Below are 17,543 nucleotides of genomic sequence, written 5' to 3'. Positions count from 1 at the left end.
ATCAATTACTATTTCTGTCCTGTTATGCTGTTAAACTGAAAGAGCAATCTTAATTGGTAAAAAATTACTTATTAAAAGGATTTATTAAAATTTTTTCCTAAAATTTGCACCCTTCTATGGGAGCTACAAAATGAGAAAGAGATTTTTTTTCTATTTATGTCTAATCAAATAGTATAATGTGGAAATAATGTTAATTTGCATGTCATATCTGGAATGCAACACAAATTGCATAACCATATGGAAGATTTATTATTTGAATTAAAATACACTAATAAATTAAAATACTGCAACTATGTATATACAGCTTAAACTTAGAAAATTATTTAGTTTGGGACATTAAAAAATACAAAAAAAATCAACTTCAACTCAATTCATTAAAATAGTGCAATATGGGTACAATAGTTTCTTTAATTTGGAACTTCTAAATTTATTTCTTTGTAGACACCATTGACTTATAGTTCTTGTTTTCAAATAATTTTTCTTCTTTATTGTCATATAATTTATTCAAATTGTCTTCCTCAACTGGTATTCTCATTTAGGCAACTATATTGCACTTTACATAGTACAGGAGAATTATTTTTACGAAAATAAACGAAGAGTTAAAGAAATAATGTTACAGATGTATGATAGACTACTATGTGGATATTAAAATTCTGTGGATGAATACTAAAAAAGATGGGAAACATTTTAAAAATAATACAAAAAGACAAAAAACAGGATACAAAATTTATGTAATATAAATATGGCTACAATTTCATGTAGAAATACATACGTATACATAGAAAAATGTTGGAGGTTGATAAACCAAAATAATTTTCTACATGCTGAGAGTGTTGGGAGCCAGAAGGTGAGATTAGAGGTAACACTACTTTTCATCCTTATACGTTTATTTTCCAAGATCTGTACAGTAAATATGTATCAATTTTACAACTAATATGCATTTAGTCATGTTTTGAAATGTATTTTGAATAGAAGATTTACTTTAAAAACTAACAGGATTGAGTGTAAATTTTTTGAAGACCTCTGCCTTACTTCCTTCATATTCAATCTGATCTATATCCAGAGACAATAGTGCACCTTTTGGTCTTCTACGAAGGATGGAAAGTACTGCTAAGTGCCGTGTTTCCCCTCAAAAATTAAGGAAAAGTTAATTACTCCATTTTCTCTTAATTATATCTCCAATTTAAAAATGAATAAAAAAACTATAGTGAAAAATCCCTACCCAGCCAACTTCAGAGTATTTCAAAATGAAGACAATGTTAATAAAATTTTATCTTAATAAAAGTTACTGGTTTCCAGCTCTGTAGCAAGAAAAATAAATAAAGGTTTCCTTTTTTTTTTTTAACAGGGTTGATAGAGTACCAGATAGAATATTATTTTGATTTTATCTTTTAAAATTTAGTGTGGGCTTTGACCCAGTACACAGAACTTTTTCCATTTTTGTATATTTTTTCCTTTGTGAAAGTAATAAATGTGGAAAGGTTCTATAAAATACAAGTACCATTTGATACATTGACAAAACAAAGCTACAAAGAGCATATTGCACAGACAAGACCCAATTGAAACATGAGTTTTAACTGTAATCTTAGCTGACATTTATCTAAAATTTCTCCTACTTTGTCATTACACTATTACAGGTACAAGTTTGAGTGGCCCATAAATCATAGGTTCTCTAATTCTGTCTGGAAAATCAAGGCTGATTTATTTAAATTTATCTGAAATCCCAAGGCCCTTAGAGAATGGATTATTAAATAGAGATGCGTGGCTTTCTGCGAGGTACTCAACACTGCACCAGGGTCTATAAAAGCTCTCTACTTGCTCCAGTCTTTTCACTTATCAAAGTTCTGTGTCTCGGAATAGAAGGTCTAAAAAAATAATCTGCACTTTATTGAAAATCTTCAAACTATTCTGCTTTATTCATGCAAAATTTCTTTTAAACTGATATTGAGGAGCTTTCTAAGAGAATACTGACTTTATTTTAAATGAAATCTTCCATTCAAGGATTCTACCCTGGAGGTTTAGAGATGCTTTTATCTCTGTTATATACATGGGGGTTCTGAATGATTAGGTAAATTTTCTCATCCTTTATATGGATCAGTGCCAGATTCCTGTCTCCCAATTTACCACTCTAATATTGTTTTCTTATTTGGCATGCATGCATGTAAGAGGAAAATGACATATGTGCATATATATTAAATTACTGCATCCTTTATTATATTTACATCTCTAAGTGTTTGGTTTTCAAAACAAAGAATTTAGGACATTTAAATAGCATCCCAAACAAACCAAGGATCACAAAACTCTAATTTAACTTAAGAGGCCATGAAAAATCTGAACCTGAATAATTATCTGGTTATATGTCTTTATGTCCAATATACTCATTTAAAATTTTGACACAAATTTTAAAATCTATTAGTGCACAAAATTTTATGTAAAGAGCAAGTGCAGTTGCATTGCAGTTTATTTAGTGCCTCAGTAGAACAAAATTTATTAACTTCACAGTCTCCAAAAAGCATTGCTTTTTCTTTCCTCTAATTGTACTTTTAAAAATTCAGTCCATAATTTACTCTTTAGAAGGAAAATATAATTTGAAACTTATTTACCAAGATTACCTACTAAAGCAAATATGTTGGCAAAGTAAATATCTTTCTTTTTTTTAATCTAAAACCAGCTCAAAGATGAAATTTGCATAATTTATAGGGATCATTTCTGTCATGAATTTCTTTTATTAAAATAAATTCTAATAAATTGTTCTCATAAACTTTTCAGAATTATGCTAGTTGCGGGAATCCTTCATGAATGTTCTAGCGACTTAATGCTTCCACTCTGTACAGCACCATTTTAGTGCTCCTCTTTGGCTGGTTTCCTCCTGCCAGATCAATGTAGGGTGATAAGTAGAAAACATTCATAAATGGAGAAACCCACACAAAGCTTCCAGGGTTCTGTTTTGAACTAGTGTGTATCTTGTGTCAGGAGTTGGGGAGAGAGGGCAGGGAATAGAATTTTTGGCTTGGGGGCAAAGAGGCAATGCCATAGAAAGATGAAATAGAAATAAAGCTCTTGGGATTCTGCCTTGCTTCTCCCTGCCATTGCCTTAGAGCAAACAGGACCTGCCTGACACTGGCAATGACTTAATGCACTGGTCAGAGATTTGTCCGGAGTAAAATCTGAAGCTGTATGCATTTAAGAATCTGATTAAAACAGGTGAAAATAACTAAATTTAGGCAGTGCTTCTCCACTCCTCCCTTTCTGAATTTACTGGACTGACAGAATCTAAAGAGGGTCTCCTTCTAATATTGTTTCATAGGGAGAGAAGGTGAGGGTAAAGTCTTCTCTGATTCCAGGTAGTGAAGAGTGAATGGTCCACGGTTTTCTGGTGACTCTGGACCTTCATCCTACTGCTCGTCTGCTCGCCATTCTTTCAGCCTTTGGGAGCTGTCCTGGCCTTCCCATATTGCCTGACAAACAGCTGATATACTAAGAGCAAATGATGTTGCTGGGTAATATAAAAGAAAAATCAGCCTCTGCCAACACACCATTTATTAAATGAACTGCCCTTCACTCTGAAGAAGGTAATCTTGAACAAATAGACAGAGTCACCCAAACTCTTATATCCTCCATCCACAGAATAATCTATTATTGCTGGTCTTAAAAAATATTGTAAAGTTTATCAACAACCATAACAGGAGCCCATGATTCATAAAAAGAGGGTATGAGAAGAAAAGATACAGTTAAATTCAAAACTTTTCAGGGAAGAAATACTCCAAATCATAAAGCAGAGGAAAACTGGTACATAACATCAATATAAATTAAACGTAATTCAATAATTGTTGGAGCTAAAGTACACTACAATAAATTAGAAATTAAAACCTGAAAATAGAAAGGGAAAACTTTGTAATTCAGGAAAAAATATTGAAGAAAAGGGAAAATAAACTCAAATAAATATTAAGATAAAAAATGCCCAAGAGAAAATAAATAAGACTGAATGTACAGTGACAGATACAGAGAATATGAATATAAAAATTAAAGGGAACAAAAATAAACTTGAAAAAATAGATTAAAATATGAAAAAAAGATATAGAAGACAAGCACAGGAGATCTAACATACATACAATTGGAATTGGTAGACCTAGAAACAAAACAAAACAATTCAACAGAGCTAAATATTTTAAATTTTCTTGAAATAAAAGCAGACCTGATCTTTCTATCGAAAGAGTCCATCTTTGTACCTAGGAAAATTAACCTGGAACGGTCAATTCCAAAACACATCACACTAAAATTATTAGAAAACCTGTGCTTCCAGACAAAAATAAACCCCACAAAACAAAAAACAAACCAATAACAAAACTAAACCACTTATGAAAAGAAGAAATTGGTATGAATAAAACTTCTTTTGTGAAGTGTCTGTTCAAAACTTTTCCTAATGTTTAAAGTAGGTTTTTTCCTTGTTATTGAGTTATAAGAGTTCTTTGTATATTCTATATTAAGGAATTTTATCTGATATATGTTTTCAAGTATTTTCTCCCAGTTTACAGCTTGCATTTTCACATGTGACTATTAAGCATTTGAAATGTGGCATGTGACTAAGAAACTGAAATTTAAAATTTTATTTAATTTTAGTTTAAATACAAATAGCCAAGACATGTGAATGCTCAGTTAGCTAAAATGAAAGAAACTGCCAATATCAAGTGTCTGCAAGAGCGTAGAACAACTGGAAATCCTATATATTGCTGGTAGGAGTTCCATATTAGAAAATACTTTGGTAGTTTCTTATAGCACACTGAACATAAGACCCAACAATCCCATTCCTATTTACCCAAGAGAAATGAAAATATATGTCCACTCACAACTCAGACATGAATGTTCATAAAGTTTTATTCATTAGGTACACAAACTGTAAACTACTCAGATGTCCCTCCACTGGTCAAGGGATAAACAAATTGTGGCTAATCTATACAAAAGGAGTGAATTGCTTGTTCACAACAATAAGGACAAATGTTAAAAGCATTATTCTAAGTAAAAGAACCCTGAAACAAAAAATCATATACTATATAATTCCACTTCAATAAAATTCCACAAAGGGCAATTTTAATAATCAGGAATTGTCAGGGTTGAGGTGAGGGTGTGGAGGGGATTTACTGCAAAAAGCCATGATGAAACTTTTTGGGGCAATGGAAATATTCTATACCTTGGTTGTGGTAGTAGTTATATAAGTGTGTACCTTTGTCTCAAAACTTACCATGTTGTTCACTTAAATTTGAATTTTATTGTATGTAATGTATACATCAATTAAGCTGATTATATTCCTAGAAATGAATGATTGTGAAAGTAATACTTATAAAAACCTGTAGAATTCAGCAAAATCAATGCTTTGTGGAAATCTTATAACCTTAAATATTTATATTAGAAAGGTAGGAAGCATCAAAATGAATGAGTTCAACAAGTATAATGCATCTAAAAAGATTTAAAAATTACTATAGACTATAAAGAAGTAGAACAAAAGAACTAATTACAAAAACAGAAATTATGATACAAAAACAAATAACAGGACATTAAAATAGCTGAAAACTAAAACATAGGCAAATTGTGGAAGATGATTCAGGTTTTCAGTGGTGAGTTTGCTGGTGTTTATTACATTACTAAACTTATTAAAATTATCTAACAAATAACCAACAAAAGTGTGCTAAGTGCTGCTGATGATGATGAGTATGTCTGATAAATGAGGGCTTATTACTCATTTAATTCTGTGCATCTAAAGTACAACGGAGAAAACTACAGTTGTGGAAAACCCTGATGCTTTTCTTTAACAAACTGGAATGACAATGAGAATAACCTAATATTACTTTTTAGATACATATGTATTTCCAGATGATATTACATATTCAAATTTTCTACCTTAAACTTTCAAAATTTTGACAAGAATATCTTTTTAAGGAAATATTAAAATTAGTAACTGTATTAAATGTTAACACTATTTCATTGAATTTTTGAAATATCAGGATGAAGCAACGTGATGTATGTTTGTGTGGGATTATAAATAAGTATTGTTAAATATTTCTGACCAGGGAAGTGCCTTGTAGTATATGTATATATGTACACATACATACATACACATACTCACACGTGTTATATTTTATATGGTATACATACCATAATATATTACATATAATCATACATATGTATTTTTACACCTTCATTACTCATTATAATAGTAAAACATTGTTTTTTAGAAACTTGCTTTTGGGTCAGCCTGGTGGCATAGTGCTTAAGTTCGCACATTGTCCTTCGGCAGCACAGGCTCCATGGGTTTGGATCCTGGGTGTGGACTTATGCACCATTCATCAAGCCATACCGTGGCAGCATCCCACATACAGAATAGAGGAAGATTGGCACAGACGTTAGCTCAGGGACAATCTTCCTCACCAAAAAAAAACACTGAAAAACAAAAAACTCGTTCTCTTGTCTCTACCACTTGTCTAAATACTTGTCTCTACCACTACAGAAAAATATGACATAGAGAGAATTTGTAAAGTTTATGAATAAAAATAAACAAAAATATTTATAAAGTAAAACTATTGGAGAACATCAGTGTTACCCCATTTGCTCTTTCAATGCGTGTGATTACAAAAACAGAAACATAACCTATTGCATCCCTCAGTCTTTAAGAAATGTAAGTAAGGCTCTTCTTCATTTATTGGCAGACATTCATTGAAAGTTTCATAAGAGTCAACAAGAGCTAAATTTAAAAAAAAAACAACAATTCACAGGCCCGCACTGGCACTTCTAATATAGAAATACGGCTTTAAAACTTCTTAGTTATCAATTAGTCATAGAATAGTATGTTTGAATAGAACTATCTCCATACTCAAAATTTCACATAAATGAAGCTTTTTTATATGAAAATCAGTTTCCTCTCTCATCTAGCCTCTCCCAGACAAAGCACCTGCATAAATTTCCATTGGAATAGTCACTTTGGGTGCTTAAATATTTAGATTCCAAAAAGTCAGTAAGAATCCCAAGTGAGATGTAATACAAAGCTGCCAAAACAAATCCATCAACAAAGTTTAGTGCCTCAAGCTCAAGAGAAGTTTATTTCTTGCCCACTCACAGGTTCAAGGGGTGAATCCTGATCTTCAGGCAGCTCTTCTGTAAGTACTAATTAGGAGACCCAAGATTCTTCCATCTATGGTCCTACTATACTATAGATTCTCATTATCATTTGCATCCAGTCATTAGAGGGGAAAAGAGAGTGAGGAACTAGCCCATCCATCTTTTTCTTTTTTCTTTTTTGGTGAGGAAGATTGTCCTTGAGCTAACATGTGTACCAGTCTTCCTCTATATTGTATGTGGGACACTGCCACAGCACGGCTTGATGAGCAGTGAGTAGCTCTGTGCCTGGATCCGAACCAGCAGGCGAACCCCAGGCCACCAAAGCAAAATGTGGGAGCTTAACCATTATGTGACAGGGCCAGCGCCCCAATCCATCTTTTTAACCCTTGTCTTGGATATGGCTCATAGCATTTCCACTTTATCCAGTTTGATAGAATTCAATGACTGTTCACACCTAAGAAAGGCTGCAAGAAAGGCTGGGGCATGTAGTCAATTTGTGTGCCCAGGAAGAAAAGCAAATAGATTTCAGTAAATAGCAGTCTCTGATATAGAAATTAATGCCATGCTGTTTATTCACATCTGAATGCTGCTAAGTGAAAAAGTTGAGTTCCTGTGGTGGAAAATATGCAGCATGATGTCATAAGAAGAGCATGAATTGGGGCCGGCCCGGTGGCCGAGTGGTTAAGTTCGCATGCTCCGCCTTCCACAGCCCAGGGTTTAACCGGTTCAGATCCTGGGCCAGGACATGGCACTGCTCATCAGGCCACGTTGAGGTGGCGTCCCACATGCCACAACTGGAAGGACCCACAACTAAAAATATACAACTGTATACTGGGGGGGGGGGGGGGGTTGGGGAGAAAAAGCAGGGAAAAAAAGAAGATTGGCAACATTTGTTAGCTCAGGTGCCAATCTTGAAGGAAAAAAAAAGGAAGAGCATGAATTAAGAATCACAATACTTGGGCTTTATGCTATTTTCACCTTTAACAACTGAGGAAACAGGCAAATCATTAAACCTCAGTGAAATTTCATTTTGAGGAGTTTTGTGACTGGCTTATCTCTAAGATTAGCTACAGCTCTAAAACGCAATAATTGTACTTTTGACAGTTTTTCTGAGGAGTTGAGTGAGACTTAAATGTACAAAATTCCAGCAAACTGAAAAATGGTCAAGAATAGTTTCTGAAATGAATGTTAAGGTTTATATGGATGATTTTTATTACATATCAGAGTTAAGTTATTCTTTTTCTAAAAGTAAAACGAAAGTCAGTGAGTAACTATGTTACATAGTAAATTTTTTTAAAAGTACATATCTTTTCACTACTGTGTGCTGGCACCATTATTTCTAGCACATTGTAGATAATAAATATGTGTTGAATGAATAAATGCATGAATAAATGGATGGAATGAAATTTAACTCATAACATGAATTCATATCAAAATTATCTCTTTTCTATAGATCATCTCCATGGTTAATTGAAAAAATATATAAAATATGCATAAGAAGAGAAAAGGCTCCTGTAAAACTTAATACTTAAATGCAATTCTGTCTGACTTTTTCTTTAGAGCATGTTTTAAAAGAAATTTGGATTTGTCTACTAACTAAACTAACTAGCAAAAATCTAAAAAGCTTAATTCGACAACTGGGACTTGTAAATACATAAATATTACGTAGTTTAAGTAAAAAAGACTGCATTTTCCATAACATAGTATATATTGGAATTGATATTTTTGAGGAATTTCCTAAAGGAAATAACTAAAGAAGAAATATAGTATGTAAATGTGAGAGGATTTAGATTCTGAAGCTGGCAGAAAGCTTCTCAACACTGTGGGGTACTTGACACTTTTGGTCCCTTCATATTCTTGAACACAGCTCTTATCCCGCTTCCGCACCAACTCAGAGGAGACTTTTCCTTTCTCCAGTGCTTACAGGAGAGACAATTTTGTTTATATTGAGGAAAATGCAGGCAAATTTCCTCCATATATTTATATAATTAATTCTTGCATGTGTTCATTTCTTCAACACATTTTTTTGAGTGTACATATTTTATTTTTCGTAGTTTTCTTTTTTAGATATTATTGACATGTAACATTCTATTGATTTCAGATGTATAACATAGTGATTCAGTATTTGTATATACTGTGAAATGATCACCACAATGTCTAGTTGACATCCATCACCGTATATAGTTACAAAATTTTTTCTTGTGATGAAAGCTTTTAAGATCTACTCTCTTAGCAACTTTCAAATATGCAACACAGTATTATTAATTAGTCTCCATGGTGTAAATTAAATCTCCATGACTTATTTATTTCATAACTGGAAGTTTGTACTTTTTGACCCACTTCATCCATTTCACCTGTGCCCCACCCCTTGTCTCTGGCAACCACTAATCTGTTTTCTGTTTCCATGAGCTCAGATTGTTTTTTTGTTTTTTATAGTCCACATGTAAGTGAGATCATATGGTACTTGACTTTCTCTGACTTATTTCAGTTAGCATACTGCTCTCAAGGTTCATCCATGTTGTTGCAAATGGCAGGATTTCCTTCTTTTTTATGACAATAATACTCCATCGTGTGTGTATTTATATACCACATTTTCTTTATCAATTCCTCCATTATGGACACTTAGGTTATTTCTATATCTTTGCTGTTGTAAATAATGCTGCAATGAATATAGGGGTGCAGATAATTGCTGGGTCATATGGTAGTTCTATTTTTAATTTTTTGAGGGATCTCTGTACCGTTCTCCCTAGTGGCTGCACCAAGTTAAATTCTCATCAACAGTGCACACAGGTTCTCTTTTCTCCACAGTCTTGCCAGTGTTTGTTATCTCTTGTCTTTTTGATAATAGCCATTCTAACAGGTGTGAAGTCATATCTCACTGTGGTTTTGGTTTCCGTTTTCCTGATGGTTAGTGATGACGAGCACCTTTTCACGTACCCATTGGCTATCTGTATGTTGAGCCTGGAAAAATGTCTATTCAGACCCTCTGTCCATGTTTTAATTGGATTGTTTCTTTTTTTGTTATTGAGTTGTATGAGTTCTTAATATATTTTGGATGCCAGCCCCTTATCAAATATATAACTTACAATTATTTCTCCCATTCTGTAGGTTGCCTTTTCATTTTGTTGATGGTTTCCTTTGCTGTGCAGAAGCTTTTTAGTTTGATGTAGTCCCACTTGTTATTTTTGCTTTTGTTGCTTTTGCTTTTGGAGTCAGATTCCAAAAATCATCGCCAGGACCTATGTCAAGGAGCTTTCCATCTATATTTTCTTCTAGGAGTTTTATGGTTTCGGGTCTTATGTTCAAGTCTTTAAATCATTTTGAGTTAATTTTTGTGTATGCTGTAAGATAATGGTCCAGTTGCATTCTTTTCCATGAGGCTGTCCACTTTTCCCAACACCATTTATTGAAGAGACTATCCTTTCCCCATTTTGTATTCCTGGCACCCTTGTCAAAGATAAGTTGACCACATATGTGTGGATTTCTTTCTGGGCTCTATATTCTGTTCTATTGGTCTATATGTCTGTCTTTGGCATATGCCAATATCATGCTGTTTTGATTACTATAACTTTATAATATAGTTTGAAATCAAGGAGTGTGATGCCTCTAGCTTTGTTCTTTCCAAGATTGCTTTGGATAGGGTTCCATCTTCAACAAATATTTATCAAGCATTTTCTATGGGTGAAGCACAGTTCTAGATCAGTGTACATATTAGTGAGAGAAAGACATGTAGTTCCTGCCTTCACGTAAATATAATCACCAATAACAAATCCGACATTACAGAATTAGATGGAGTAAAAGGAGTAAATGATATGGCATTCATCAATTGTAGAAAAACTAAAGATAAGATAATTAAAATTAATATAAAGAAGAGATTAGTTTCGTGTAAAGAGATAAATGAAGTGAGATAATAGAGGTTTAAACCCTATTTTCTCTGCCTTTTAGTATCTAGAAGGGTGTGGAAATGTTAGAAAAAATATTACACATCTAAAAATAGAAAGAAGCTAATTTGGAAAGTAGATGTTGTGAACTCCATTAATTCACTTATCCATTCTGCAAGTATTTATTGAGTTCATACTATGGGCCAAACATACAAAGATTAATAAGATATTCTCTAGATAACAAATAAAATAATTACAATACAATGTAATAGATTTATAAAAATAAACACAATGCTATAAAGAACTTGGGCTACTTAATACAGGTGAGCCTACATCTTAATTTAAGAGAACTTGGACATGTAAAAGAAAATTTTTTAGGAGAACCATTGTCTAAAACAGATATACAGAAAGGGGAACAGATTTTGACTACAGATTTAAAGCTGCAAGCTCACTGTGTGAACTTGGAAACATGACATCAATTCTCTGGGCCTCAATCTCCTCATACATGCCAAGAATTGCACCTACTGCAAAGTGTTGTTGCAAGGATTTAAAATATAGGCCATGGGTCTGGTGTATAGTAGATCTTCTGTAAATTGAAATTAGTATTAGGATTATTTATGGAGTCTTAAATTCAATTAAGAGTGGTCAACAATGTGCCAGATGAAGAAGAGCACAAATGGCATAGGCTAGGACAATAGTACGTCTTTATACTAGGTCCCCAGGTCACACTTGAGAAGCTGATAGGAGGTGACCTGAACAATGAAAAGATTAGTAGAGAATGACTCCAGAGAGGTAAAGTGGTAGAAGTTAGATAATGAAGGACTTACATGATATGCTAAGAAATGATAGATAATCAGGTTTTTGTTACAGAAAATTATTCTAGTGGCAACTGGAGAGTGAATTGGAGATAGAGCAATATTGCAGTTAGAGAGATCATATACAAAGCATCCGGAGGCATGCATCCATTCCTCCTATGTGTCAGGCACAACGATAGATGACATTGATCCATAAATGAAGAGATGTCTACTTTTAAATCCAGGAGAGAAATTATGAGGCTTGAAATAGTGGGTGCAGAGGGAATAAAGAGTGAACGATAGATTTGGGAGAACTTTGGAAGGATAATTGACAAAAATATATGATCAAGTGGATGTCAGATATGAGAGATAGAGGTTGAGATGACTGTCAAGTTTCTAACTGAAGCACCTGGGGAGGCTAGAGGACAGCACTGGGTGAAGAGCATGGTCTCTAAAGAAAAGGCTGCTTTGGTTCAAATCCTGGCTTCATCACTTTATGGCTGACACACCTTGAGTAAGTAGCTAGTCCACTTACTAGCAGGTATGCCTGGGGTAGAACAAGGGAGACTTAAATCTTAGTAAAGTGGAGAAATCATCCTAGGGTAAAACTTTTTATATTATATTAAAAAGCTTGAGGCAGAAATATAAACAAGGTGTGTGATTAATGGTTTGCTTGCTGCACTGCCTTATACAGTAGCCACAAACTGCCTGTGGCTATTTAAGCTTAAATTAAATTTTAAAGTTTAGCTCTTTGGTCATACTAATCATACTTCAAGTACTCAGTAGTTGCATGTGTCTAGTGTCCACTATCTTAGACAACAGTTGTGTAAAAATTTCCATTATCACAGAAAGATCAATTGGACAATGCTGACTCCTTCTAGGACTTAGAAGCAAGATCATTTTTAAGAGAGGTTTAGGGGAAGAGGGATGTTCTTGGTCCTTTTGGAGTAGGCCTAGACTGCAAAAATATTTTTGTTTTATGTAGGTGTTTACCAAAAGCCGCACTCTACTGAAGAGAAACTTAATCAAGGATACCCATTCACTTGATGTTTGTGTATCATTCAATCTCTTTCTAGCCACCTGACTGTTTGTCCAATGGGTTATTAAACAAAATGGTCATTTGATAATAAGGAACCATATTCATCAGCTCGACATCACAGTCCTCCACTCAATCAGTGCTGACCTTGTTGTATCACTCACATGGACCAAATTTTCCAGTAACAACCACCATCCCTGAGCCCTCAATTCAGTAACCACAAAGAGTGCAGCCAACCAAATACCCAGTGTTAAGCTTATGACATGGACATCTTCTGTTAATGAGGAGGAATGGAAGAAACGTATTCTAGATTTAGATTTGTTTTCTCTGTTCATCATTTCGTACTAGCGCAAACATTCATGGACTTGCTAAGTGCCTTATCCACTCTCCTGGTATGAGGATATCATTGCTTCAAGGAAATCGTGTTATGGAAAAAGTAAAATTCAAAACATTGGTCTTATCAGTTAACTGATCAACAAGAAGCAGCTGGTATTACAGAATGATGAAATTTCTATTAAAAAATTAATTTTTCCACCACAAGGAGTCAAATCACTTTTAGTTTCGGATGCTATCTTACACAGATAGGATATGGTAAATGGTCTATACATACGTTATCTTCCTTTCATAACCAAAACTCCTGTGTCAGGTCTCCTAGAGTAGAATTTGACATGGTGCCTGCCCTTAGGAAAACAAATAATCCCCTTGGTTTTTTTATGTAACTGAAACAATATTTACACCAATTACAACCTGATACTGCTACTTGGGCATCGGGGTTCTTTATGTCACTCAGTGAACAATCCCCAAAAGAAGGTTACAGGGTTGCCTGGGACAATGGATCATTTTTAAGGAAAACTGGGTCATAATTCCTCCACTCCAGGAATTCTAGCCCTCCTTACGCTTCTCTACACATTGTCTCTTCCATACATTTTATATTCTATATTATTAATTCTTAATTCTATTACTTACTAATCATAAATTAACATTAATTAGTCAATTATCTGTTAAATTAATTCTATCTTGTTAATTCTGTCATTTTATAATTAATCATATCATTATAATTAATTGTATAATAATCAATTATATATAATATATAAAATATAATTTTTATATATAATTATAAGTATACATTTAAATATATAAATATAATTATATACATATAAATATATAATATATAAGATATATATTATAATAATATAATATATAAAATGTAACATAATATATTAAATATAATAAATGATTAATTATATATAATTAATTAGATAATTATTAATTGTCTAGTTAATTCTATCATTACATAAAATTTGCTTATTTATTAGTGTTTAATGTTTGTTATACATCACTTAGTGCTTGAATGTAAGTGACTCAAGGACAGAGATATGTGTCTGTTTTGTCCACCAAAGTACCCCACTGGATAGAACAGTGCCTGGAATATGTCAGTCATTTAACAAATGTATATTGAGTGAGCTAAGCACGAAAGGAAGTAGAGGGTCCCCTAACATCACCTGTTTAGTCATGAAAGGTAATGAAAGACTATCGCAATCCGTTACAAGTAGGACCACCGTAAGGATGAAATCCCGCAAGAATATTCTGGGTCATCCTTCCAAGCAGAAACAAACAAACTAAACTAAACAATACGAAGATAGTCAAGGTTCTTGCTCAAGACAAAAGTAGTAACGAATTGGCAATGGGTTAAAAAATCCTAGACATCCACTATGGCCCCATGACAGAGGAGACTATGCTTGAACAAAGAGAAGGTGAGTGTCTCAGCTTGTGTTTTTTCTCCCTTTCTCCCACCAGCATTTATAGATTATTTTTCTTGAAATGGGTTAATAATAGACTTCAAGAAATGAAAGGTGTCACCTAGAAGCCTTGGGCTTAGACACCCAGACTCCCGTAGCTGTCTGCAATAGCTGATGAGGTTGGGGATTATTTGTCTTTCTGGAGGGAATTTGGTATGTTTGCAGTTTTAAAGTTGGTTATGTTATGGGGGAATATTATTTTTAGAAATGTAGTATAGGCAGAAGGACGTAGGAAGAAATCAGACAGCCAAAGGGGTAATTGTGTAAACATTTCGTGGTTTGGGGTACCATCAACATTGAAACCTCCTTCCACTGATAGAAAAGGAAAAGGCGTGTATCATATTTGCTTATTTTCCCACAATGGAGACTGAGGGAAATGGCACCTAATGGCAGTAAAGTTATATGCAAGTATCTAAAGCTCAGCTCGGGTATTGTAGGTGAAATGAATGATGGGTGACCCTGCTGGTATTTGAAATACCAGTGGCATAGCTTTCAGCATCACAGCCACACGCAGCCACCACAGTATGACAACCAACAGACAGGTGGTGTGGTACCCTGATGGGGAAATGAACCCAGGCTGCTGTGGTGAGAGCGCAGAATCTTAAACTCTAGACTACCAGGGCTGGCTATTTTATAAATTAGAAATATATTACGACAAATTGATTAAAGATAAGGATAATGGTAGAATATCTTCAAATTTCCAGTGAATTGAGTCATAAATCTCAGAAATTTTAAATTTTAGAAAAATACAATATAGTGATATTGTATTCTCACTACGATACAAACCTCAAATAAATCCCAACTCAGATACAATACACTCTTTCTAATTCGCAGGAATGGTTTCTATAATGGTATGACTAAGGAAATGTATTTGGAAAGTCCCACAGAGCTACTTTTCTATTCACTATTGATTTTAAGCTGTTTTCAAAAACTCTGCTTAAACATGTGGAAGTCTATTCTGAAGGTAACAAAAGAAGCTCTGAAAAACTAAAACTGTATTTAACATTTAATAAAACTGCCAATTGCTTTCCAATTTGGTAGCTGAAAAGATATTTAGACAGTAAATTGAAGGTTTTTATACCTATCATTGAAAAGCGGTATTTGTCTCCAGAATGTCTAAGATAGAAATATTCAATCACGCAGAGGCCTAAGAAAATTTTTATTTACAATGGCTCAAACTCAATGCCTATCTCCTAGAAGTAAGACAGTACATAGTGCCAAATTTTGCCATATTGCCATATTGCCAAATTCTTCATTGTTTCCGTAATTGCCAGACTTTTCAAGTCAGATTTTAAAAATCTGAAAATAAGCAAAGCAAAAGAACAATTTCACACTTGAAAATTGCAGAGAGAGTTCTTTATTGTTCGTATATATTGAGCCCTCCTAGAGAATACAGGACTAGAAGTTATCACACAAAGCCAACTATAATTTTTAGTTTTTAGGGTTCTTAAGATAATCAAAGATTAATAGAATATAAGGAAGGTAATTTTCTTTCAGGCCATATAAAACACAGAAGCTATGAATATAAGGTTTTTTTTTTCTTTTTCTTTTCCCCCTTTTTTTGTAGGAGAGTTGGATATATTCATTCTCATGTGTGCATGTTTATTGTGATTTGCTATTATGGAGCTTTTTCCAATCATGTTAATTATAACAACTTCTCCTTTTTATATGAGTAGAGAATATTAATAAATTTAGGGCAGTTGTTCCTAAGTAAGGTTTTCCAGAGAGTCAATGCATTCTTTTCTGTAAAAATACATTTGCATGTTTGCACTAAGGAAGGATGAATTAACCTATGCAAATCCTATGAGTTTGTTTAGTTGTAGGTCTTGCTGCATGCCCCTATCCTCTTAATCTACTTAAAGTGAGGTTTGTCCCTTTGTTTAAGGTCTAATAAGATTGCTAAGCAAGGACCTTTGCCTAGCAAGTACTGTTGGGAATAAAATCCAGGAGGCTGTGAATAAAGTTTTGTCACTATCATTGCCTAGTCATGCTATAAATTTTTATCACAACCTCTCCAGTGATGGAATGGAATGGTCTGGAATTTGCTTGCTGAGGTAGAACTGCAGGCTAGAGACTCCCTCAGTTTGCCCAGCATGAACAGGCCTGACAGCTTAGATGCCAGGACCATTCAGACTCAGAAAGTGTCAACTATCAGGCAAGACACGGCCATCTGGAACAGCCAAGTGTGGTCTGGATATTACTTTGAGAAGAAAGTAAAATGGACATGGTCTGACTCAGAGAGCAGAGTCTCCTCAAATTTGGAGGCCCCAAAAGAATAAATTGAATGTATCTACTTAGAATCTAGTAAAACGTACCTGAAATATGAGGAATTAAGATGATTTTAATATTTGCATACTATATCTCTCCAATAGTGAGTATGAAAGAACCAGGTTTTTATTGTTTGTTTTGAGAATTTGACTGTTCTGTTATTAATCTCATCATCTGTCTGAATGCTTGCTATGTGATTATTATATGGACAAAAATGTAACAATGAAAAGAATACCCATTAATTCTGAACCAAGGTTATCTTTGAAGCCTGTCACTTGAACATTTTGTTAGTCCCCTAAATGACTTATATTTATATTATTTATCTACCTGAAAGCACAGGAAGATCTAAACATATGGTTCAAAATCACAATTAGATGGTTCCTTGCAGTGAGCTCAGTAATCCATGATAATTTGATACAAACTGACATTTGGCTAAACCTGTGACAAGGAAAACAGGAAATTTTCTTTGGAAAATAAGTGAATAATCTCCTAGGAAAAATAGGAAGCACGGGCGAAAATTTAAGACTCTCTGGCTGAATATAAGCTTGCAAGTGTTACAGCACTTTCTTCTTCCAGATTTTCAGCGAGCCTATGATCCACAGTAGCCCATAGATCCCTTCTTTTTTGCCCTATGCACTTGTTTATTTTTCTTGAA

The 17,543-nt window shown here is 33.9% G+C and overlaps 1 long non-coding RNA gene across 3 annotated transcripts in view; it reads right to left on the bottom strand.

Moving 5' to 3' along the window:
- The window catches only part of LOC139045064 (uncharacterized), a 150,338-nt gene that overhangs the window by 37,243 nt on the left and 95,552 nt on the right, over nucleotides 1-17,543 (bottom strand). The window lies entirely within an intron of this gene.

The sequence above is a fragment of the Equus asinus genome, chromosome 4 (genome assembly GCF_041296235.1).
Source record: "Equus asinus isolate D_3611 breed Donkey chromosome 4, EquAss-T2T_v2, whole genome shotgun sequence".
Taxonomy (NCBI): domain Eukaryota; kingdom Metazoa; phylum Chordata; class Mammalia; order Perissodactyla; family Equidae; genus Equus; species Equus asinus.
The sequence above is the reverse complement of the archived record's forward strand: the minus strand, read 5'-3'. Positions and strand labels throughout refer to the sequence as shown.